Consider the following 26,368-nt stretch of genomic DNA (forward strand, 5'->3'; position numbering starts at 1 on the left):
ACTCTGCACAGAAGAGATGTCAGCCTTAGCTGTAGTTTTTATCATGACATCCCCAAATGGGACTGTGGCCCCATTGCTGTTGTTTGGGAAACGATAATATGGGCACGTTCTGTAGGAAAAAGATAAACATTAAAAAAAATCTGTGCTAATGCTCCTCTGGTGTCAGTGTGCAAAGTGCTGGTGTGGGTAATACTGCTTTACTCCTTCTGTTTTCAGCCTCAGAAGGACAAGACATCGGCTTGTTTCTGCATGACTGTGTAAAGAAATGATCATGGAGAAATGCAGCTGAGTGATGAGTTTCACACAATCAGATCCAAGGTCATTTTCTTCTCTGGCAGGTCTGTGACTTGGGGCCAGCCTCGAGGAAATTCTGTCTTCTCCATGTGAGCTTAAGTCAAAAAAGGAAGCATTTAATCAGGAGACAGGCACATTTTTCCACTGAAATAAATTAAAGCACAAATTAAAGCAGCTTCAAGCTGCAGCCACGTGCTTTGCAACACCTCAGACGGGCTCAGTGCTCACAGCCTTACAGAAGCTCTGAGTTTGGAAAGATCTCTAGGCCTTGAGTCAAACCATCTGTTCAGAGCTAACTTCTGAGCTAGAAATCCCTCATGGTGTTACCAGGTGGGTTTCGAAAATGCAGATCTGGAGGCTTTATAACCTCCTCGGTCCGTGTTCCAGTGCAGAACCACTGACACTGTAAGGAACCTTTTCCTTCTGTCCTGGCAGGATTTCCTACGTCGTGCCTTTCGCCTCCTGTCCTTTTGCTGAGCACCTCTGAGAACATCCTGGTTCCATCACCTCTGGCAGGAGTTCAGGCAGGTGAGGAGGGCACGTGCCATGCCAGCTCATCCTCTCTTCTTCAGGGATTGATGTTTGAAGGTGCTTTTCATCTGCACATTGCAGTGCTTCTGAAAATGCCTTTCAGAAGGAAATCACGTCTGTTCCAGGGCCTTTCTAGACCTTGGGCTGCTGTCACTTGTGTATGAGCTGTGCTGAGCTTGAGGATCTGGCATTAATTCAGCTGCTGCCTCAAAATCCTTAAAGCACTCAGGAGAATTTAAAAAAATATATTAAAAAAAGGGATTGGTCTTTCCCTCTCTCCTCATCTCCCTTAATAGCATAGATGATTTCTCCTACCCTTAACCATTCTTCTTCCTCGAAGCCAGAATAAATTCTGCAGTTTTAGCACTGTTTGGGAAATGTATCCCTAACACAGCACTTAGATTGTGGCAGTAAACAAGCATAGTTTCAGTTCATATCCCTTTTTTGACTGTGAAGCAGATTTTCGGACTCAGATGGGAGTACCTGTGTGACGAGGAGCACATGAGGGGTGTTTGGTGACTGGTGCCTGAGGTCATAGCTGCTTCCCCTGCGTGGCCTCTGCCTCTGATGCGGTAAGCTGGTTAGGAGGATCCACACATAACATAGTGCTCACTCTGTTCGGGAGCCTAGCGTGCTACTCGCTGCTAAATTTACAGAGAAGAAAGCTGCTGCGTGCCAGAATTACATAAATTCCGCTGGTTTCCTATAGACTAAACCTCATATTCACTAGGTATGATTACCTCATGCTCACCTCTGCACCTGGGGAGTATACAAGGCCAACAAACAGACAGGCCGAGCCAGAAAAAAGCTTCCTGGTTCCTGCAATGGCTCTGCTTATTCAGTGAAACGCTGAATGGTGCACGAGGTCAGGGTGGGGGCACGCGTGGGGATCTGGAGGCCTGGCCCTGGTTATTGTGCAGTTCAGCCTCTAGCTCTGGGCGCTCAGGGACTTGCCCCGATGAGGTCTGGCTGCTGAAAGGGACCGAGGTGAGATGCACAGCGTGGTTCTGCATGAAATGGTGAGAGTGACTGTGTGGGCCCAGCTTCTCCAGGACAAGCTCACGCAGCAGAAAGCTCCTGTTTTGCTAACATCACTGTTACACTTCGCTTTGGTGGTGCACCAGCTCTGTTTCCTGCTTACATCTCCACGTGCACACGGGGAGTCCTGTTTGCAGGGGGAGATGAGACATGAGGAGATGAGACATGAGGCTTTCTTCGCTGAAAGGCAGCGGGTGCAGGCAGAGAGTAATGACCAACTCAGGGAAACTCTCCGTTAAAAGAACTGCCTTTTCAGCCCAAACAGGGGTTTTCACAGGCAATTCTTGTTTGTGTTACAGTGTTTTTGCAAATGTAAGCTTGATAGATTTTCCTTTTTAAATCAAAATATGTTTTCGAGAAAAGCAAGACCCCTTTTACCTCCCATTACATAAAACTTACTGTCTCCCTCAGCTGTCCAGAGAGCTCACAGGCAGCAGTGACTTCTCTTTATATGGAACAGAAAGATGATCTGTAATGAAGAGCACTGCCTTTTCATTTTTATCTGCTCCATTTTTGCAAGGTATTTTGAGCTGAGCAATATTAGAGGCAGCATGAAATTAGGTCAGGCTACAAAATACCCTGAGTGTACCCATAGGTCCCTAAATGAGGTGCCAAGTGTCTCCAGAGCCTTGCACCTTGCTTGGCCTCTCCCTGCTGATGACTTCAGGATGCACAGTCCCTTCACACTCATGACACCAAATCTCTAATGTCTGCATTTTCAGAAGCTGCTTTCCCAAGGAAAAGTTGGTCTCCTTTGCTTGTCTGTATATCTGTCTCCCTCCCTCATCATGTGGAACCCGCTCACCGAAGGGAGTTTAACTCTGCAGGGTCTGTGACACAAGGAGGCTCACCACTGAGGGAGGCACCTTAAATGCTTTGTCTCTGACCTGGCCTCACACCTTGCTAGCCACCCGAGGACCCACACGAGTGAGGCAGTGCGATGTCTGAACCACAGGCTGCGTCATAAAGCAAAATCCATCCAAGTTTGCTTAATTCCTGCGCTCGTTTTACTTTCACCCGGCTGCCTTCCCGGTTATTGCTCCCGAACATTTTTGCCACGCCCTCCTTCTCTCTAACTCTTTTCAGTCCTTCCTGGAAATGTATCTCAGTCATTAATTAAATCACTTAATGGGAGCATCAAGATAGTTGCAGGATATAACGAGCGATCCTATTACTGTGACCGTTGTCCTGCCTTCTCCGGTCCCCACCCACCTCTTTCATTTTTGCTCCCGCGGCCTGTTGTATCATGTCTCCGCGGAAGATTACCATTTCAAGGCAAAGACTGTGCCATTGTTTTCTGAGAACCACCCAGGATAGCTAGGGGAGCTCAAGTAATAATAACTATTATTAATAGTGTGGTAGAGGGTGGAATTTGGCTGCCGTCTCCTTTTTGTGTGCAGGGCTTTACGCTGCGATGCATTGCTGTGCTCCAGCGTGTGCTTGCCCCTGGAAAACACAGACCATAGGGACTTTGCCTCGGCTTTTAACGTTCCTGAAAATATTTTTGAGTCAATGCAGCTTGAAAATCTCATTTGAAGGGAACTCCTCCTGTCCCCGTGGCATATTTGCCCCAGGGATGTGCCGGCAGGTTGACTCGAGCCAGCGTTTGGACGACGAGCAGCACTGGAAGCCGTGGCCCAGGAGCAGCGTGCTCCCCGACCGTCCCTCTCAGCACGCCTCTTCCCTTGCTGACAAGCTGCTGGAAGACAAACGAGACAGGCTGAGGCTGAGCAAGCACCAGAGGTGCACACAGTGTGTGTACGTACCACCGCTCCTCAGCCCCAAGTCTCACCTACCCTGGCAAGCAAGATTTTTTTACATAATTGACTTAATTAGCTCAATCGAACTAGGGATTGCGAAATAACCTGGATACACAAATTTCTTCCAGGATGGTACTGTACGCGGTAACTGGGATAACAGCTTTTCTTTAGTCACCTGCCAAACCCTTGGCTTGGTTTTTATCGTGACTTGAAAAAGAAATGACATCATTAATGCAATAATAACAAATCATTTCTATGTATATCAGGGGATCTTCCGACTGGATCATTTTAATGATTGCCCTCCAGCTCACTTTTTCTTTCAGACATCATCTTCATGTCTAGTAATAACTATTCATTCACTTCTTTCTCATTGTTTTGGTTCTTGGTAAGGGAAGCAAAAAGGGCAGAACCCTTCAGAAGCATTCACATCCAAATATATCAATGATTGCATTACCTCTGAGCAGGTTCTTGCAGCTTTGTGTAATGTTTATTGTTTTATTTATTTATTTTTTCTTCGGAGTTTCTGAGGTTTGGAATGCAAAGCATTCCTTTGTTGGTAGTATTGTTGGTACTATTTTTAATACTCAGACTACTTTATGCTTTCTATAGAAAAGCAACATCTCTCACAGTTCGTTCATCTCTTCATTAGAATACAAGGTTTGCAGCATTGTCTGAAGTCAAATAAAATTTATTGGAGCCTGTACATCTTTTGGGGAGAGATTCCTATCAACAGGGACTAGAACCAAATCTTTTGACCTCTTTTCTTGACTATGCCTTTAAGTCACCGTCTGACTCCAGTAATTTAATTAACTTTTTAGCACTTGCCTGCAAAACAGGGATGATTATTTTCATCCTCACCCAGAATTGTTATGACGCTTAATTAAGGTATGCCTTTAAAGTACTTTCCTTAATACACTGCAGCAGATTAATGTATATCACATGAGTTACATTTAAGTAGCTTTTTACCAAGAACATTATGTGAATGGATACTTTGAAAAAAAACCTTAGTGTGCGTCTCTGCTCATGATAGTGTTTTACGTCAACTCACTTCTTTGAGTCAGAAATTTAAATGTAGTAATTAATGTCTCCCTGAGCCTGAAAGCCAAGGCTCCACGATTAACAATAACGTGCAGGTGATAATTAAGCATGTTTTATATATCCTGCTTCTAGAAGCTGATAATGCAGACAATCCGAGCTGCCTGGTCATAGCTGATATTTAGGGAAGGGCAGCGAGGAAGCTCAGTTTTGAAAAAGATGATGTAGTCCCGCAGGAATGCAGTCATCTGCAAAGTACCTATGATAGATGGGGAAAAAATGCTTCATTCTTCCATAACCAGGTCTCTCCAATGGTTCCCTGTGATCAACATAACACATGTCAGAAACGGAGTTGACGTGGACTGAGACTTGGCAGGTCCCCCAGCCGGAGCATCGGCCATCTAGTGATGCGGAGAGCTGGCAAGGTGCTCGGCCTAGCAAGGCAGCCCACACTTAGGTGATAATTTATGGCTACCTGTAATCTCCTCTAAATAGAAACCATTCATATTCTCGCTAGGGAAGCTAGAAATGACCAGACAATGAGAGTTCAGCCAAACCAAAACTTCATATAACTTTGCAAAAGGCAAACGCTCTCTGGTACTGACATTAACAATGGTATGGGCTCTTAGAAAGTGGACGCTTTTAGGATTTATTTTAATACTGTTTGCTTGTGTAATTTCAGAAACTGGCAGTTCAAAAGAGCTGAGACCGAGCTTTAACTCTTGGACTTTGATTCTGTTTATTTAAAGCATAAAAATAGACTCAGCACCAGCCCAAGGCGGCCCAGTGCAGTGCAGTGTTTGTGCCCTCCCAACGGGTGACTTGCTGATAATTCCCAACATGTGCGATACTGAAGTTATTAGTCACTGATGCTATCACGGTGCTGCAGCGTTTGTGCAGACACTCTCCTCGCCCCACCCTGTGGTTTGGCATCGCTCTGCCCTTCCCTGGTGTGCTCCTGCCTCCGCCCTGGGAGGTGAATGGGGAATGGCACGGGCAGGGCAGGCCTGGAGGAGAGGCCTGGGCTGCATCAGGCCACGGTGCTCGTCCTGCTCCTCAGCACAGGGCCACGGCCAAAGGGAGCTGGCGTGGGCAAGAGGCAGTGGATTTGGGGAGGTGTTTTGCTTCGGGAACAGTCTGAAGTAGAGCAGGGGCTGATCTCAGTCCTGATCCTGGGACTGTGCCACCTTGCGTGGATGAAGACTTCCAGGAACAGGTGTGAGGCCTCCTGTGAGATCAGATCAGGTCGTCACGGAATGAGCTTTTGTACAGGAGAAAGAGAGTTCTCCATTCACAGACCCTCTTCTCTTTCAAAGATTTAATATTTCCATAGTTGGCACCGTAACTAATTCAAATGCTATGGTCTGCCTGTAATCACACACTGCAGCTAATAGATCCAGCTCGAGAATCTCGGTTTAGATCTACCTTTTCCTTGAACCTAATTTATTTATATGCTGAGATCAAGGATTCCACGTGAAATTTCCTTAATTCTGTGGGTGCTGATATCTAATTCTGGCCTGAGCTATTCTCTGCTCTGCCTGTCTGTCTGTACATGCTGTGTGTCTTTCCACATATGCATAGTTGTGTGCTGTTTTTTAGGAATGTTTATCATTATCATGCAATACTGCAAGGGGACAGGGATTGTTTATTATTTATTCTGTACACACAATAATGTAATACAGCCTTTAGGTATCACTGAAACTCAAATCATTAATTCCATTAAGTTTAACCAGTGAGGAAAACTTTACTTGGTTCATGGTTCCTTGTGTTTAATTGATTTCTCTTCTGTGGAGCAACAGCTTCTCCACAATTCTTCCCTTCTGTCTCTCTTTTAAGTTTTCTTTCTCTGTAACCATTAAGCAGTTCCACGTGGAGATGAGAAAACTTCACAGGCAATAAAGCTTACATCCTGCAAATCTCCCTATTCAATATTAAAAACATCTAAAAGAGGGGAGGCACTGTTGAAATATTTTGGGCTATGCTTAGGAATGGACACAGGGATTGGATTTGTTCAACAAAATAATCTTTACGATTTTAGGAATGGCTCAGTTAATGAATCTGAATCCAGTGGAAGTATCAAAATTACCTTCTATGACTTTTGGAAAGCTGCTGGTAAAGTTAAAGTCATGTGAAAAACATCTTAAAAGCAGAAGGGACAGTGGCACCTGCCACTGCCTTTTGTTACCTGTGGAAGTTCTTCTCTCCAACCACTGACCTTCAAAAAGATGCTTTTCCTTGAAAAAGGGAAACATCTGTTTCTCATGTAAGTTAATTCTTAAACTTAGGACACACAGCAGAAATATTTGTCAAAAATAGGTTAGAAGCAAAGAGTGGAAGGATGGGTTTATGCATCCGTGGTGGAAACAAGATGATACTTTCAAATCATGTAGATGAATGCTGATCTTAGGTTGGAAAATATTGTATAAGAAGCATGGGATTGTTTGTGTGTTTGTAGGTATTTGTGTGTATGTCATTGGTAATTGTTTCTAGTAGGCTACTAGAAACTGTTTCTAGTAGGTTTGGGAAATGCTAGCCTTTGCATTGCTAGTCTTGTCCTCATATTTATTTAAGGCAGTTGCTATGTTCCTAGTACTTGTTAACTCATGGAAAAACATTCCAGTTACACTTCCTTACCCTGTTGTACTACACCTGCCATCACAGCACCTGTACAGCGTAGTGCTCCTGGGGTTGTCTTTTAAGAAAAAGATTGAATGCAAAACCAAATAACTTTAAAACACATCTACAGAACATCCTAGTCCATATAGCAGACTTATAACTCTGCTCGATGAGCAATGAAAACTGAAGTCTGATGTCATATGAGCGTTGTCAAAGCAGTGAAAAAGAGCACGTGAGTGCACAGTTATTTAAATATCACCAAGTCCCTGCTTAAATGTAGGCAGCAGCATGCAGAGTTTTGTGGTTCTTTATGCCTTAAAGGAAAACCTTGTAACTTGTTTTCCTTCATGTTGCCATAACACTCTGTATCTTAGCAATAAATATTGGGGAGATTTAGTGTTATCACAAGAAATTTGTGCTCCAGAGATTTACTGTTCCACTCCCACAGTACCCTTAAACCCCACGTCAGTAGCAGGACAGCAGTTTCTGGTCTGTGTTAGGACCAATTTACCTCATTTCCTCTGCTTCAGCAAAGTGAGATTGAAGAGGTTAGCAAAATAACAAAAATAAAAACAGGGGGAAAGCTATTGCTAACCTCAGCGTGTGATGGTCTCCGAGTCACACTTCGGAACAAGCCCAAAGGGTTCTGCTCAGGCAGGGCCCTGCTCAAATTCATGCTTGTCACCGTTGTCATGTCTCATCTGGGTGTCTTTAACATGAAATAAAATATTACCGAGTTAAGGATCAAAAAAGTGAAAAATGCGCTCGTCTGTGTCCATGACTCGTGCCAAAGAATTTTTCGTTCCTACCTCAGCTCTAATTTGAAACGTGTTAAATAAAAATCTCCAGGAGAGTGCTCGCAATAGATAGGCGTGTTCAGGTCAGCATCCCGTCTGGCATCGCCACGGACCTCATCTCTAATTACTAGAGAAATAGTGAGTTAGCGAGTTAAAATACACAGCGACTGTGACCTAAATCATTTCCATTCTGGATCCTGGCTTGAAATAAAGAGGGCTTTTCATTAGCGTGGCACAGATTTAGTGTCGTGGGACATGGAGCTTGTGCTTCAGAGGAAGTGCGGTCAATGGGCCATTAAGTTTTGAAACAGGAGGCAGGCATCTTCTAATCTCGGTGCTGTTGACAATAAATATTGGGGAATAGCTTAATATAGATTCACGATAGCCATGCCAAAGTCGTTCGAGTAAACTCCGACTTGTAATACTACGAACGTGCACGCACTGCATTCACATAATGGAGGGATCGCGTGTGGGTCCCAGAGGAGATCTTCCCTTTCAGCCCTGGAAGATGAGAAACCGACTGGGAAATCTAACCCCGTGGATAGATTGAGGAGCAATTACTTGTGTTGTGGGGATTTGCTTTTCCCCTGTTGAAAATAAAAATGTTAAAATTAGAAAACCGTTCCTGAATTTTGGCAGTTTCCCATTTAAAAACAAGTAAACAAACAACCCCCAAACGGAGATGTGCACCAACAGCTAGTGGCAGCACTAATTACCGGCTTCCTCCATCTTTCCATGTGGCCATGGCTGTGCTTGCAGGCGATGGAGGGGTTCATTTGCCATAGGTTTTTGTGATTTCCATCAGCTTTTTTATCTGAACACTTCACTACGATGTGTTTTTTTCTGGTGTCTCCAATGAAAAGGGGGCGTTGTTACCCTCGTTTAAAGGTGGAAGCTGGTAGCTCAGGATTGTTTTTTAGAATAAATATATTAAGAAATGAAATAAATTGATAGGGATACCTAGCCTGAAACAGCTGGACTTGGTGTTTTTTGAATTTGTGGCATTAAAAACTTTTAATAGGTAGTTCATCTCTATGGCATGTGCTTGATAGACTAGATCAGCCATCTGTTCGAGGCTAAGAGCAGCCTCTATCTTCGTGAAATTTGTTGCGTTGTTCCCAGTGCATTTTACCACTTCTTCAACAAAAACGCTTCTGTGGACAACAGTTTGCCTCACTGCCTCCTGGAGCCACATCATCCTGTGAGCAGATCCTGTGGAAAAATAGCACGTAATCCTGTAATTAGACTGTGTCATAATGTACACACTCCGAGAGGTCAAACAGAGGTTGAGCAGGCAACCTTATTTCTGTCATTTCCTTGCTTTTGACTTTGCAGCCTTAAAAAATACTCTTTTCACAGTTTCTGTATGAATCTGCATCAGTCAGGATCCTCCTTTTGCGTGCTACCCAAGCACTGGCTGTGGTGTCAGTGAGGATAGAGGAGTGACCTGCTCAGGTGTCCCACTGCAATCCAGCCCGGCTGGTAACTGCTGCCTGCGGTCCTCACCTTGGACCAGAAGGACCATGCACATTTGCCACTCCGACGTGTGAGAGCTACTGGGAAACAGAGGATGGTTGGTTTGGGAAAAAAGAGTCTTGGGAGATGTTGTCTATTAAAATGCCTCTGTCTCTGCAACGTAGATGCATTTACTTTGTTGACTACATTTGGGCAGTTGCATTTAAGACCATAGAAAAATGTGCCCCTGCCACAAAAGCCTGTCTATCTCATCCGCAGGTGAATTTCAATTTCTGATTCTGAAGCATGGGGATCCTAACTCTTCTCAAAGGCTGTTGTTACCATTTTGACACAAAGCCAAATATTTTTTTCCCCTATACTCCTTTTCATAGACAGTTTGGGTTTACTTATTGTGAACAATTTGACTAGAAGCAGACGCTTGCTCAGAAGATTGCAACCCAAATGCTGAAAGTAACCAAGTAATAATTAGCTGGAAATACCATTTCACAAGTCAAGCAACATTGGGGCAGGCTGTAGGGATAGCCGTGTCTGTCTTCTGAGTGATTGAAAAATTCACTGAAACTATTACAAGAGTTCTTAGTGCGTGGATGTACTTTGGAAGCGTTTGGTCTGGTAGGTGTAGGAAAATGCTGAAGGGAATTGAAATGAGCTCCCGTACTCTGCTGAGTGAGAGTAGTATTTGCCAAAAGAATAGGTAAGGACAATTAACAGCAACAAGGACTGGTGATACTTGGAAGCGAATGCTAAAATTTCTCTAAAAAGGAACTGAAGATGCAGTTGCATGGACTGTCCATCCAGCCTCTGCCTCATGGAAAGGCAGGATCCTCACTGACCCTGTCCCTGCAGCCTCCCGATGTGCCTGGTCCGACCAGCGGCACTGCGTCCATGCCGAGTGTCCTGCTTTCTGCTGCAGGTTGTGGTGGAAGCAACTCTGCAGGGGCAGCATAAAACCTCACAGACATCTCCACGTATGTATGGGCACACAGATACGGGCAGAGATGGATAGAGATGGAAATATGTAGATGGATATCAAAAGAAAAAAGCTACAGCTTGATCAACTTATAATTATTTCTCCTGGTTATTTAACTCTCAAAGAATGCAAAACTGCTGCTCTGTTAAATTACATTAAAGTCTGGTTTTCTTCACGACTGGTTTTGCCTGGCAGCCTTCCCTCACGGAGGTAGGCCCCACGGGAGGAATGTGCTCATTGCGTGTCGGAGGAGCGGCCGGTCTCACTGCCCAAGCGCGGAGCCTTTCTTGTTTCATTTCAAACTCTCTTCAGTGGATGAGATTTGCTGACAAACCAAATGAGGAAGGAGCGCTGCACGTGGGCTGAACCTACCCGAGATCCAGAGTGCTGGAAGAAGCGCTGCTTGTAGCTCAGGTAGGAGCTCGGGGAAGAGCACGGCTGCATCCCTCCAGCTGCTCCTCGCTCATGAGTCTAAATGCCGCGACTTCGTCCAGCCACCCGAGGAGCTTCTGGCTGAGTGTGCATAGTAACAAATGGAGGCAGTAAATAGCTTTTAGCTGGCCCTGATTCATGCGGTATGCTCAGAAATGTCATGGCTCGGGGGAGGTTGGCACATCTGTTTGGAGATATTTGCTGCTTTAGTCCTCGCCTTGTGCGTTTGTGCCGGCGCTGCTCTAGGCCTCGTACGGCGGAGCTGCTCTGCGCTTCCACCCAGCACAGGGGTTCGAGGACAATGTTTACCAGATGCTGGGCAAACAAAAGTTACCATAAAAACGAAGTTCTGCAGTGTTGGAGGAATCATTTTATGGGGCTGGAGTAATACTACGGCTACCTCCACTACTGCTAGCAGCAGTTTTTGCTTCAGGCCAGCAAGTCCACCTGGTGACACAGGATGAAGAGCACCCGCGATGCAAATGGTGCCACCTCGGGTAGTGGCATCGCTCTCAGGTTCCAGGGTGAGTTTACTGGGAGGAATTAGGACGCTATAGCATCCCCTCTGCCTCCAAACTATTGAAGCATGTGTCCGACAACGTGACAGGAAAGCAGCTGTGGGAATGGCTCACCTCCCCGTGGTACCCCATCCTTGCTCTCACGGAGCCAACCAGCCAGCTGTCCACCCTCGCTGCCTTCTTCATGCTGCAAAATACATCAGGGTTATTTTTCGTACATGTGAGCATCTCAGTGTGTGCCACACTTACAAAGAATTTTGAAAATAGATCTGTAAGGCATTAGCTGTGCAGCTGTTTTAACAAAGTTTCCTGGACTTTGCCCATTAAAAAAAAAATACTGAGGAAAACACTGATACTAATGGGAATTAAAAAACTGAAGTCAGGAGAGTTTGTCTAAGTGAGGACTAAGAGGAGAAGAGCCAACATTTGCAAGCAGAAATTTTGCTTGGCCACAGCAGCATGTAATGGCAACACGAGGGGATGTGGCACCTGGAGCCGTGTCCTGAGAGAAGAACACATCATGGCGGCTGTCCCAGCCAGGCCTGCAGAGTCCCTTTGATAGGGGAACGGCATCACGCAGCGTGTGAGAGCGGCTGCGCGGTTCCAGCTTGGAGTTTTGGAAGTGGATTCACCATAGAAATGTTTCCATGCTCACGAGTTGATCACAGGATTTTGGTTTGGTACCGGATGAGATGAGGTAAATGTTTTTGAGGCCGCTCTGGAACTAGGAAACAAGACAAGGACCAAAATTTCACTTCAAAGGTAAAGGCTGATGCCTGTGCAAGCTTCTCGTGTGCATCCATTTTCAGTCTTGTGTCCAGGACTGAAGATTGTCGGTGGCTGAAGGCTGTGGCAGTGCAGGAGCTGCCCTGGCTGTGTGCTGTACCAAGGCACCAGGAGGGATTTCGTGGATGAGGCTCTGCACAAGCAGCCTCAGTGGGGAGCTGTAAGTCTGCTCCTTTCTCATGCACCATCGGGCTCCGAAGTGGGACTGAGCCACAGCAAGCCGTGTGATGGACTTGTTATCTGTATGGGCTTTTGGCTGGGCATGGGGCTGTGCTCAAGGAGAAGTGTCTTCTCCATGGCAGCTAGACAGACGAAGTCTCTTTCCCCTTTCAGAAGCTCAGGAGCCAGTTGCTTCTGCCTGGCAGGAGCACGACCTCTCTCATGTGCTTGCTGCCAAAGCTGGAGACAAGCGTGATGCCAGTGCCATGATGAGGGGTGAGGAGCCAGCAGAGCGCCTGCAGCTTTTGCTTGCCTCTCCTGCCTTCCAGGATGTCCGTACCTGGCATGATCTGGGAAAGAGAAACCTGGGGAGCATCCTCTGAAGAAAGTAGCCGGGGAGGAACGTGTCAGTGCCTGGCTGAGAGCTGCTGGGGGCTGCCTGCTGCGCTTTCATGGTTTGGAACAACAAATTCACCTTCAAAATGGGAAATTGAGAGAGTGTGTTTCAACCCGAGGTGTTTCAGTGTTCCTGTGGAAAATACTTTCATGTTCACGGTATTGATATGTTGGGAGCTCTGTGCAAAGAGTTAAGTTATTGTATATTTTAGTTTTTTAATTGACTCCATATCTGCTGGCAGCAGAATAGACATTGATCTGTTTTTTTCCTTTGCTTTATTTAGGAAAATACAGCACGTAGTGTTTACTCTGCCTCCATACAGCATTACTTTGTAGGGTGAAAGTGAGGGCGAGACCACAGTGAAGAATTCCCTCATTGTCAATTTTAAAGGCTTCGTAATAAATGGTAGGCTTTTTTGGATGGGAATCAGAAATGTTTTCATGACAATGTTTTGCTTAACTTTTTGTATTCAGCTGGGATTTTATAAACTCTTTTAAATTTGCTGTTTTGATCATTTAAACATCTCCTTCTGGGCACCAACTACTTGTTCGAGTTGCCGGAGTGACACCGAACCTGGCATCTATTAAGAAAGGACTTGAAAGATGAAATTGGTGAATGTAAACTCAAACTGTGGTGGCAATAGGCATCATTCTCCCTAGCGACAGCATCCAGATGCCATTTCAGGGGGAGAAGATGAGGAACTGGAACCATTATTCTGCATGGTGAGAGACAGAACCGGAGTTTTGACAGAAGAAGGGCTACAACATGAAGTCCCACCTCGGGAGGCAATGGAAACGAGTGGATGCCCAGAGTCAATGTATTCCACACCCACCAGCTGAGCTGTCTGCTAGAGCTGATTTGCATTGGGCCAGGCCCAAAGTATTTGTAAGTGGCCCTCAGCTCCTGCGACTTTCCCTCCTGAATCCCATTTCTGTGCCTGGGTTCCTCCAGGATCCTTAGAGGAGCTTTCTGGATTCAGTAAAGGAGTAAGGTTTTGTGTGGCATACAGACAACTAGCACAGCCCTCCTACACTGATTAGTTTGTTTCCATATTGCCTTCGGCTTGGGACCGTCTTGGTTTACCAGTCCCATCCCAATACACGTTTGCCAGCAGCCCTGCAGTCCTTTTAAGGGTTACTCTTGGCTTCCTCTGAAAACCATCCAGGCCCTTTGTTTGTTTTTCCTCTTGCTTTTTTTTTTTTCCTTTTTTTTTTTTTGAGTGCTTTGTTCTTGGAGGTCTCCCTGCCTATTGCAGCCTTCCCTGAGAAAAGGCCTCCCCGTGAACGCCGTGTTCAAACAACTCCTGCTTGTGATGCGCCTTGGCACGAGGCTGCCTCGCCCCGCGCCGTATCAGTGCTCGCCGCTTGCCCTGTGAAGAATGTCCTGCGGAGTGAAAAGCTTGGAGCAGAGGAGCCCTCTTGGAAGGCAGTTGTGTTTTCCTTGACTGTAACAGCACCAAGCGAGAGGGTTTGATCTTTGTGATTGATGAGCAGCTGAGGTATTGATGCCTTTTTCCATGAAGTCAGTACCGAGTTCGTGCACCTCCTAGAATGACCACTTGTTCTGATGCGTATTTCTTTCACTTCTTTTTAAATGGCAAAGCTGCCTTTGAAAAGGAAAGCTCGTTACCCTTAATGCTATGTGAACCACCCACAGAGCCTGGTGGTACGATCTGAGGACTGCGAGGTCCGCGTGTTTGTTTTCAGCAGGATCACCACCCGTTGCAGCACTATTCTGCTCGCGCTGCTGAAAGCTGTCCCGGAGATCTGTTTTATCATCTCAGAGCCATAAACTGCTTTCATGCCTTCAGTCCTCCTGCAGAATAGCACAAGTGGCAGGACGTGTCCTGCATAGGGGAACTTTTATTGGGCAGAACTTTGCTCGGAGTTTTATGGTACTCCCCATGTCACTGGGTGAGGATACTGTCATGCTCCCAATTCTCTGGTGGATTGGGTTCATCACCCATTTATTGCACTTAATCATTAGCTTGGGCTGCGCCTCTGCAGACCGTTTTTGCTGATTCTCCATGTGTGCCTGGCCTTTTGGGCATTCAGTCTTGTTGTTGCATTTTCCATTTCAACTCCATGGACTGGTGCAGACAAGTCTTTGGCTGTCAAAAGCTCACCGTGACCACTTCGCCCTGGTCACAGCGTCTGTGTTTGATTTTGTGGCAGAAGAATCCCACGGGGCTACCCAGCTACTTCTCAACCCAAAGAGGAGGTTTAGTAGTGCAAACGCTGAAGACTCCTTTCCCCCTCTTCCCCTTTTTTGGGTTTTGGGGCTGGGGTTTCCTTTCCTTCTGACGAAGCTTTGGGGAAGAGGGTGATGAGCAGTAAGGCAAAGCGTATTGTTTGTGCTGTTTGGCTGTTTGTGCTGTTAGATAGGGTTCTTTGTTTTGTATATTTTCCTCTGTGAGCAATGTTTTTCTCTTCTCAGCGAATGACTGTTTTCCCCTCCCTGGCATAGAAATAATATACTCAAACATACTTCAGTACAGGAAATCCTATATCCAGCGCGGGGAGGAAAGGCCTTAATCAGTAAAAATTCCATTGTGTTTATATCAATCCTGACCCTCGGCGTAGCTCGGACAAAGCTTTTCAGCCTGGGCCCCAGGCACTTGTTGGTGCTGCCGGGTCAGAGCCGTGTCACTGTAAGTCCACGGGACCCGTACGCGCCAAATTTCTGCTCCGTTAGTTATCCCTTATGGAGACTGACTGCTCTTCCTATGGGAGGGGTTGAGATAAGGGGTGAGTACTCAAGGAGCTCCTCTTAATTGCAGGCTTTTCCCTTCCCTTGCAGAATAGGTTAATCTCCCAGTATTTCCTGAGTATGAAAGGCTTTCGGAAGAGAAAAGAGGAAAATGTAGGAGAATTCGTGATCTCTTTCACAGTCCTGATCCCTGTTTTCTAGCCCTTGCTCCAGGCTGGCTGCAGCATCTCAGATTTCTCTGCACGGGACGGTCTGGTCTAGAGGGAAGCAGCCTGGTGAGACACCAGCCCTCCCTGCGGTCTCAAAGGGGTGACAAGGGTCTGCTGGTGCCCAGAGAAAGCTCACAGTAGGGCCCAGGGTGTTTAAATCCAAAGGAAAATTTCCGACCTGCCTGCCCCACTAGAAAAAGCATTAAATAGAGGACGGACTCTTAAGAGCCCTGCACAAATAAACATTCCAGCAGCACCCTTCCTTCTGCTTTCAATATGTTTTTTATCAGGCTTTGAATTAAAGCACTGTCCAATTATTGAAGGCATGCTTTTCAGGAGTCATCCAACATGTAACTCGTGGCAATGCAGCTCACGCTCTGGGAGTGGAAGGGGAGAGTCGTGCTGCTTTATCTTGGAGAGGCAGCCCCGTGTGACACGCTGGGTGTCCGAGCAGCACGGGCATACCAAGGTGCTGGGAGCATCTCACTGGGCAGCTGGGCCAGCCTGGATGTTGAGTGACCTTGTTCTCCTCTCCTTCCCCTCCCAGCACTCTTCCTCCAGACCAGCAGCTCCCCAGGGCTCCTCCCTGGCTGCTTTTTGTGCATCTCCCTCCTGCCCTGGCTGCTTCTTGTTGCACTGAGCTCCCTCCTGCCTTGGCTGCTGCTCATCCCTCTCCCCAGCCATGGCTCTGGCCAAATTGGGCTCTGCGAGCTCCTTGCATTGCTGCTTTTCCCTCGAGGGAAGGCTGGGGTGCCCTCAGTGGGGTGTCCCATTGCTCCCCCCTGCCAGCAGCTTTTGTCCAGGGAACAGCCGTGCCCCTCTCCTGGGCTCTGCTGCCTTCGAGGCGTTCCCACACCTCACCCGAGGTCTGTAATGTTTCCATCTTGTAGGTAACAAACGAAAACAAGTCATCTCCCCAGCACTTTTCCCAACGCTTAATTAAAGCTCTGCATTTTTGACAGGAAATGAGAGCCAATATTTGACCTCCGAAATGTTTATACAATTGATAGATGGCTTTGTCTTACCTCATCTCGTGTTTGTGTACGAGATACGGTGTCAGTGCATTCCCAACACGGTGTAGCACTTTGTTGTATGACAGACATTTAAAATAACAAACTATTTTTTTAATAGTCAGGGGTATCTGCTGTAATTCTTGGACGGGGAAATGGGCTGGCCAGAATCTGTTAGATGCAGATGGCAATAGTTCAGGTACGAGTATTATTGTTATTTTTTGCCAAATAACCAAATTAACATTGAGTAGTTTGGCTTGATGTTGAAAAATTCACTTTTGGAAGTGAAATAGCCTTTTTTTTTTTTCTTCTCCCAAGTCCTGGCACTAGTTGCAAGGGCCTCAACATTGGAAGAAATAGATTTGGATGGTCTTCAAAGAGCACTGCTGTGGTTCTGCCGTTTTTAACTTTTTACCTTGCTGTTCTTTCTCCCCACCTCTTCTCTGGGGAATCGGAGGTAAGTGATTGATACTCTGTCTCTCCTACTCACTTTCTTTTTTAAAATCTCTTTTGGCCAGACTTCTCCAATGTAGAAATATTTACCAAAAGGAAAATCTCAAGGGCGGGGGAATGGAGCGAAAAAAAAGGGAATTGAGAAATAAAACATAAACATTCAGCGGTCCAGGATGGTGACTTTGTTGGGGAAAGAGGCCGAATTGTTTGTAGAGCCTAATGAGATTTAGGATTAGATTTCCTGTATCAGTGGGCAGCCGCTGGGGAAAAGTAAATTCCCTGCACTTAATGTACTCTGCAAGAGAGGCATTTATCTTGGGGTGTTTGCGTGCGGCTGTACCTAACGGGTCCCAACCTTGGTAGGTGCCTGCCCCCAAAGAAATTCCAGCCTAGGACAAAGCAAAAGGACTGGTGGAGGGAATAAAGCATGGAAAAATGTGGACCCGTGCCCAGACCTGCCCGTGAGACAGTGGGACTGGAGGTGCCGTGGCCATTCCTGCAGTACCGTGAGCACGGCGCTCGGCACGCTGCTTTGGAAGGAAGGCAGAGGAACGGGTGGCCAGGCCGTGGGAGCAGCACGATGCACAGCGTGGCTGAATGTCTGCTGGAAAAAACACTCACAGATGGGCTGAAACCTCTGTCTGGGTTGTGTGAATGTTGCCATCAGTCCGAGGACCGAGTATGTAGTTTATATGCCAAAGAGACCGAATGTAATAGGATGTTTTGCAGTGCCTGAGAGGTGACACTGCAGGTACACCATTAAACTTGGCAGGTTTTTGTGCTTGACCAGGGGTCCACTGCTCAGCCCAGACAAAGTATCCAGATCTCTAGCCATCCTCCTGGAGCTTTTTTGAAAGAACCAAGGCATTTGGGTCCAGGAGGTGTCAGGAAATCTCACCTAATTCAGTTTTCACTTGAAATTGTCTTGTACCACATCCTGACCCTGGGTAAATTCAGCACCCAAGAAAAAATCTTTTCCCAGCCAAAAATCTTCAATGCCACGCACTGGGTATGGCACTGTGAATTCTTCACAGCCTGTAGGTCTGGGGAACCACTGGAGGCTTTGTGACCCTTGTCCTGGCCTCCAGCCCCTCTGAAATCCAGCCAAGACACCTCTGCGTGCTGCCACCAACGGGACCCTGCCTCAAAGTTTTAATTCTTCAGAACCAGGCTGCGTAATTTTCCATCCAGGCCGATGGGTTTTGAAGCTTGCTTGAGGCAGGCTGAGCACTGCTCTGCAAACCAGGTAGCTTTGAATTCCAGCTCTGTTGCTGGCTCCATGAATGATTGCAGTCAGCGTGACTCGCTCGGACTTGTTTTTTTCTATTACACCAATATATGTATTTTTTCCCTTTCTCCTTCTCTGCCACATATCACACTCCTGCCTCTTGGCATCGGCGAAGGTTCTGTTTTTCACATCATCGTATGAAAAAACTCTTGCCAGATCAACTCTGGCAGCTGTCACCAGCCTAAGGTGTAGGAAATTCTTCCTTTCAGGAGAGCTGGCTCGATGAAATGTCATCTCTGACGTTAAGGTAGATATGCAGAAGATCCAGTCTAAGGGGTAGGACTTGTCAAGCTGTGCTTCCTCTGCGTTGCCAGCTGGGGGTATGACCTCTCGCTAGGTGCAGAGTTGAAGTGTTCAGACCTCTGGCTGAGGAGGGAGAGCAGGAAGGTGACTGCTGTTTGATTCCTAGGGCGAAAGTTTCTTCCACTCTGCCTCTACCTGGGTTTTGCAGCCAGCATCTGGCGGGGGGAAGTCCCATGCTTTCATTTGGCACAGCAAGTGGGACCATGTCCCTTTTTTCCATGCGTGACAACTGAAGTCAGACTGTTAGGAAAAGGTCCTGCCTTGCACTGGGCAATGGGCTAAGGCGGCATGTATTTGTGCTCTGTCTGGAAGGAAAAAGGAGCTCTGAGACAAGGGTGCATCTAATGCACAGCTTCGTCTGAGCTAAAGGAGCAAGACTCTGTGCCTAACACAGGCCTGGCTAAGGACATGCAGATATTTTAATCCTCAGCGAAGTTGTAGCAGGCCCTTGTAATTCCATTGTACTAAAAATGTCCTCAACATCTTGTTTGTTTTTTTTTTTTCTAAGCTAACCTCTGTTTCCCTTTGTGATACCAATCCCTTTTCAAACAATCCTCCCCCCCGCCAAAATAAAATTCTCTCTGAAACTTAATAACATTTTTTAATATGTACGCATGAAACAAATTTCCTTCCCCGACCATTTGTGTGGTTTTTCAAATCATTAAGGGAGTTTCCTCATTCTGTGATGTCAAGAGTCACCCAGATCAAAGCTTTTACTGATATTACAATTAAGCACTCTGCACCATTAAATTCACTTTCCACACTGTAATTTTTATAATAGGTCGGGAAGGAGCTTCATGGTTTGATTTCATTCCAGCCATGGCGCCAGATTCTGATTTCTCATTAGCTCTCACACCATGGTTTGTGAAATCCTGAAGCTAACAAGGAGTCTGAGTTAATATCGGGCTGGCGTCTGTCCAGCTGAATTGTGCTGCGTGCGTATGAGATGACAGGGAGATGATATGTTTTGGTCAGAAGAAAGGAACAGCTTCGAGATAAGAACGAGGTAATCCCTCTTGCTTCCCCCAAAATACATTCCTGGTAAACAGAGGTCGTGCATACCAGATCCAGGCAGTTGTGCCAGTTCCTCGTCTTTGCGTTTAAGGTATCGTGCAGAGAAACCCAAGCTGAGGGAAGAGAAAGGCAAACCGAAAATGGATCTTTTAGCAAAGGAAGAGGAGAAAAGGAAAGGTGGGCACCTTTCTTTTCTGCCTGGTCATTGTAATTAAGTAGAGATTTCCGTGGGGTAGCTTCCCACTGCCTTCCTTGCAGGTGTCTGGAGGAGAGCTGAATGCGCCCAGAGCGGGATGGCCAGCCTTAAAACCCCAGAAAATCGGAGGTGCTTGGCTTTTCTTCCTCTGCGGGGAGGAACGAAAGGGGAAAAGCACACACGTGTGCTTGCATGTGCTCATGGTCCCCGCTGCTGTTAATGGGAATTGCATGAGGGTGAGCAGCTGGATTCTGAGTCCATCGATGCTGTTGTGAGGCTGCAAGGACGTGGAGCTGTGCTGACAGCCGCCAGCAGCCTCGCTGGGAGTCGGTGGCCGGCCCTGCGAGCCGGAGAGTTCGTATCTGGAATGCGAGCCTGCATGACTTCCCCTGACTAGCACAATAACTAACACTGGGTGGGTGTTTCTTGAAAACTATTCAAGCAAATGTCAGAAACACTGATCCAAAGAGAGCGTTTTCAGGCAAATATTTGGAGATACATAAGCTACACTTCTGCCTCCAGCCATAGAGACGGAGCGCTGCGGTGCTGCCAGCTCTGAGGCTCTGGGGTGGGAGTCGTGCTGTGTAATTCGTAACAGATGACGTTTATTACCTGGCTTTCTGTGGGGAGGCAGAGCTGGGAGGAAAGGGGGGGAAATACTTGACCAAGTTGGGAGCCAGTGATGAATTTCTACAAACTCGCCCCAAACCTGCCGCACATGCCATCACCTAATCTGATCCGTTCTGCTGAGCCGGGACAAGGACTTGGTTCTGCACCAGCAGGATTTACTGCCTGTGCATTTTGGGTTATAGCTGCAAGCTTTGCACTGAGCTATGAATCCTGCATGCATTTATTAAAAAGAAAAAAAAAAAAAAAAAGGAAAAAAAAAGTGTTGTCTAATGTGTTTTTCCTGGAAGATCCCTCCAAGAGCATCCCCTCTCCAGATGCAACGTGAGACTGCTGCCAGGCAGCGTTAAGGCCTGCTACTGAGCTGGGGTCGTTACAGAGCCTGGCTGATAGCTGGGACAGTGTCACCCCTGGAGGTGTCACGGCTGTCCCCACCTGCTGCTGGCAGCCAGGGGATGAGCGGCATCGCGGGGACGCAGCTGCAGCAGCCGTGGCTGGGATTCATCACGCCGGCAGCCCGCTTACAGGGCCCTTGTGTTGCCACAGAGGGGACAGAACGGCCATCGATTATAGCCATAATTCAGTTGTGGTGGTGGTCTCACAGCCTTAATGAGCCAAACCTCGTTTAGTGTGAGCAGCAACAGCCCCAGCCGCAGCTCGTCCACGCACCCACACTGGCAGCAAGTCCATGGGACCTGGCCATGAGCACCCGGTCAGTACCACGACAGGATCAAACACCTCCACGTGCACACGGCTGCTCTTACTGCTTCCCTTCGCAGCCCTTCCTCCGACAGCGAGCCTCATCTGAGAAGAGGACGGGTTTGGTACCTTTGTGGCTCTGCAGGCTTGTCACTGAGGTGTGGGACTCCTCCCGGCTTACCCCTCCTTCTGAGCAGCGAGCACCTCCTTGGAGCAAGAGCCTGGGTAAATTTTCCCACCAGAGTCCAAATTTCTGCTTGGTCAGAGGCCAAATACCAAGGTGAGGTGCTGCTAGTGCTGCACTTTGATGGCAGCAAATTTTTCTCGGATGCTACTGAAAAACATCTTTGTTTTCATTCCCAGATAACCCTCCTGGGACAGGGAGCACAAGTGGCGGATCCTTGAGATCCTTCTAGGAAGGAGAGGCGTTTGCTGGAGTGCCTCTGTGGCAGACTTCTCTGCTGCTTCTTCTCTGCTTCTCTTTTCGTGGGGATCGCTTGGCATCTGGCTCAGATGAGAGGAGTGGCAGTCTCATGGCTTAACACAGCACACGTGGAGCGGAGATGCAGCAGGCACGGGACAGAGCCCGTCAAGAAGCCACCTCCGTACACCTGTAACCGATTGCTCCCGGTCGTGCAGCCTCCCTGGGGCAGTCCTCAGGAGGTGTTTTGGGGGATGAAGGTGAAGCGAGAGGCGACGTGTCCCCGTTTCCCCTGCTAAGGTCAGCTCTGAGAGTTTTGGAGGGGGGTTGTGCCTCAGCAATCTGCTCAGGAAGCTGAAGCAAGGGTGGCTCAGGTCATTACGTGTATGGTGCCCATCAGTAACTGCACCGCACTGCAGGCTTGATGGCAACACATTAGCACTTTCAAACAAAGTCTTTTTTTCCTAGCCTTCAACAGAAATCCCCTGGAAACTGCAGAGCAGCCTTCTATCTTTTTTTTTTTCTTTTTCTTTCTTTCTTTTTTTTCCCCTGCACATTCCTGCAAAAAAGTAGGATGAAACTCCCTCTGTTTTGGGCAAAATATTTTGCAATTTTCCAATGACCTTGCCAATAAGAAAATTATTACCCATATATCATGGGAAATGCCTGCTTTCTCCCAGGGCTGTAACGTTAAACTATCACCAGTAAAAGACTGTGCTGGCTGCAAGTTTGGCAGGAACACGAAGATCTTCTGGTATGGTACGTTGCATGAACTATTGACTTGAGGATGCCAAAAACTTCACCCCACTTTAAATGAGCTCCATTTTTTAAAATAAATCAGCACATGAATTGGATGTGTTTATTCCAGCAAATCAGAGTGTCAGCCCCTGCACTGGGCTGACATCACTGGCATTTTTATAAGAGGATTCGATCGGGAGTTAACAGTCGGATTACTTAATCATCCCCCGGAACAGTTCTGTTGAGTTCTGAAGGCCGGAGGACAGCCGAGTGACCATTTTTGCAGCTAAGTGTTAAAATTGTCTTGACTCAAAGTGTCCCTTCCCCTGGCTGGGTAACGGTGCGTGCGTGCCAGGAGCTATTCATTGTGGATGAAGAATGGTTTTGTGGTTAAAGCTCTGGGCTGTGCTGTGGGAGCTCTGAGCTCAGGCCCAGATTCTTCTTCAATTTCCCTGTGTGACTCTGAGCAAGTCATTTAATCTTTCAGTGCCTCAATTCTCTTCTGGTAAAGTGGGAATAATCCCATTTCCCTTCTTCCACCCTTTGCTTTTACAGTGTTTGTTTTCGCTGTTGCCTGTTCGCTGCCTCCATGTGATGTAGAAAGCCGGCCAGTAACCAGAGTGTTAAAACGTTATAAAAACACAAAGAAGAATTTCGTTTCACTCCATTCTTCGTATTTCTATTCTAAGTTGAGGAAGATAAAGCTTGATGGCGATGCAGGCTGTTTATACGCAGTGATCTAGTCGTCCCAGAAAGCGGTGTGGCCAAGAAATTGAAACAAGATCTTGTGAAGTGCCATTGCAAATAAATCTGCTCGACTTCCCCTCTGTCAAGGCGTCTCACGCTAGGGAAGGCCACTGGGAGTCATTAATCGTATAATGGATATACTTGGTGCTTTAAAAGGGCTGGTTTCCCAAAGATTAAAGCAATTAGGAGCAAAGTGGTTTGAAAAGGAAAAAAAAATAAGAAGAAGAAGAAAAAAGAAACAACCCCAGACCAAACAGTGCAAATGATAACCGGAACAGTTTAAGAAAACTTCAGCAGGGGCCGTAAAAGTCACAGTTGTGCAGTAGTGGCAGAGGACTTGGTCCTGAAACCCAAACACCCTTCCCCTCCTTCGGCTGAGTGTAAAAGGGAAATGAATGCTACAGTAAAAATACGCGTGTGGAAACAGCCACAAATGAAACTAAAAGTAAAATATGGAACAGATAGTGGAAGTAGGAATGATTGGTATTTAGGCAATAAGGCTGCTGGTGAAGGGAATTTGGTAAAAGTTGATGCTGGGGATGATGGAAGTGCCACAGCAGCACAGAAAAGATGGGAGAAGTCCCCATTCAGCTGTTCCTGCTTTCAAAAAAGACTTGGATGATATTTTAGAAGTTGCAGAGGTACTGAGCTGATTGATATTCCTACAGCCGAGCTGTTGAGCAGCAGCTGCTGCAGGTTAGCCGACGAGGTGCCGGAGCCAGCCCTGACAATTAACAACCTCCCAGCACCAGGTGGGTCCCAGACCCATGGAGGTAAGGTGTTGGGTCAGCACTTACAAGGGTTACAAGGGCCAGATCAGCAGCAGTGACCTGTTTAGCTGGGGATTAATTCAACAGAAAATCATGAGCGAGCTGGTAAGTGGCATGTTCACAAAATGTTGTGGGATAGAAGCAGACCGAGTGCTGATCATCGCTTTTTGAGGAAGTCTCTTCTGTCAAATCTGGTACTGGTTTCCATTAGTTTGTTGAAAGTATTTTTTTCCTAAAGGCGGTTTCTGCAAGGTGTAAAATTCCACATAAAGCTGCATTTTGTTTATTAAATCTTAATTATATAAAATCGAGGTGCTTACTAAGTGTGATAAAATCTGCTTAACTTGGTATTTCTCAAAAAGTCCCTGAAAACGGAGAATCCTTATCCAGGAATAAGGCTTTCTGGGAGGACCTCTCAAAAAGCCCGTTTTTAACTGCTGCTGTTCCCTATCTGCACCCATTCAGTATTTTGATTTTATTATATGGAAAATAAATAAAATCACTGTCGGGAACATCTGGTAGTGCCGCAAAAAGGTAGCGGTTAATAGCAAAATAATGAAAATAGAGCAGAAAATATCATAAAATGATAACTTCTTAATCTTGGGTGATCTAAATACCGTAGGTTGTGTGTAGTGGGCCTCTGTTTAGGTAACAGATCCAAGTGACTAACACACTTTGTCCAAAATTGCTGTCTGCGTGGTTACTGGGGGAGTTGATGCAACTTCTGTGTGAGCACCAGCAGGTGTATGGAGAGCAAGTTTCCATCAGCGATGTCACAGAGACCCGTGCTGAAATAACGGTTTGGGTTTAGATTAGTGATTGGAAAAGAAATGATAAGTTGCTGTGAGTTCAGAAATCAGGTGTGAGAATTTTGTTGTTCTGCTGACCCTCAGGTGTCAGCCCTGCGTCTCCCCATGCCACCGTCCCGTCCCTTTGGGACTGAAGCAGCTGTCAGGAGAGGAGCGGTGTGGTACCACTTGCTTTTCTCCCCTTCTCCCCACCCAAAAGCCACTTGCCAAGCCCCGATTGGGGTGTGTGGGTCGTAGCCTGCAGTCAGGGATGAGCTGCCTGCTCGTGCACTGCTCAGGGAGTCCCTGCGGGCGATGGGCAGCGCTCATCTCCCAGGGCTGCCCTTCACTCACCGCCGAGCAGCTGCCGCTTCCCAGCCTGCTGGCTCCATGCTGGCTGTTCTCGAGGTGCTCGTAAGGGACAGGATTACTTTGCAGCGGCTCTCCCAAGTGAAGAGCAACACAGACGAGTGATTTTTAAGCAGATGTATTTCAAGCTAGGTGCTAAACTTGTAACGAGCTGTCCTCCTCACCCCTATCCAGTCCTCAGATGTATCAGAGAATAAGGGAATTGCATCTACCTAGAGGAGTGGTCCCCTTGCATGTGTGATTGGGGTTTTAATGAAGTTGCTGACATTTGAAGGATGCTATTAACCATCCTGAAACTGCAACACCACAGACAGCACAGCCTCACAAAAAGTAGGAGCTAAACTTCAGTTAATACTGAAGCAGATCTAGCTCTTGTCTGGAAAATAACTTAAAATCAAAATAACATCGTCATCGCATTTCAAGGGAAAAAAAATAGCTGGGAAGAGCAGTAACAGGCAGTGCTCTGTGCTTGCATGTGTTCACCTGGACAGCAGTTCAATTCGATAGTTTGGTTTGCAAAAATCATTTCTTAACGTTCATTCCCCCAGCTTTATTTTATTTAAGGACGTGGCTTCTGCATCCCGTAGCTGTGAACAGCAGAGCCCGTGGTCCAGCCTTAAACTGCTGCCACAAACAAGTGGATACTCCCTGGGAAGTGCAGCAGCACCAAGTGCGTTTTCTTGAAAGCAAGATCCAGTCTCCTGATAGCGCAGGGCTAGGAGCTGACTCTTAACCTGAAGAACCTGTGCCTCTGCACATGATCTCGTTAGTTCTTTTCTGAAAGACAGCAGCGAAGTTGTAATTAGCTTTTGCAAAACATTTGGAACAAGCTGAGTCTTTCATCCCGCCTGAACGCCTTCAGAGGTGCAGCAGCGATCTAAGGACTCGTGATGGACCTGCAAAGCAAATCCGAGTGTACGCTTATAAAGGAATTCATTACAGCAGCCCTGAGTGATTTAACAACTCTTAAATTGTATTTCTATGGTTACTTTAATCTGGCATATGTCTGCTGTGTTGCTGAAAAGGGTGGCTCTGTGCTCCCCGCCACTGCCTGCTGTTGCTGTTCATTCCCGTTCCTCTCTCTTGTGCTGACGTTCCCGTTTTATCGGTTCAGTTCCTCTTCAGCTGGATCAGTTCCCTGATCTGGATCGCGATTCAGCCACAGGACTGCAGCGCTGGCACAGGGCAGACAGCGAGAGCAAGCAGTCGTGGAGGAGG

The 26,368-nt window shown here is 46.9% G+C and overlaps 2 long non-coding RNA genes across 2 annotated transcripts in view; both read left to right on the forward strand.

Moving 5' to 3' along the window:
* Window positions 1-26,368, forward strand: part of LOC101789951 (uncharacterized) — a 91,750-nt gene that overhangs the window by 59,687 nt on the left and 5,695 nt on the right. The gene's annotated exons all lie outside the window — the stretch shown is intronic.
* Window positions 19,221-20,639, forward strand: LOC140003402 (uncharacterized). Its single transcript, XR_011811940.1, has 3 exons — window positions 19,221-19,787; window positions 19,887-19,972; window positions 20,054-20,639. It is a non-coding gene; the product is annotated as an uncharacterized lncRNA (long non-coding RNA).

The sequence above is a fragment of the Anas platyrhynchos genome, chromosome 11 (assembly GCF_047663525.1).
Source record: "Anas platyrhynchos isolate ZD024472 breed Pekin duck chromosome 11, IASCAAS_PekinDuck_T2T, whole genome shotgun sequence".
NCBI lineage: Eukaryota > Metazoa > Chordata > Aves > Anseriformes > Anatidae > Anas > Anas platyrhynchos.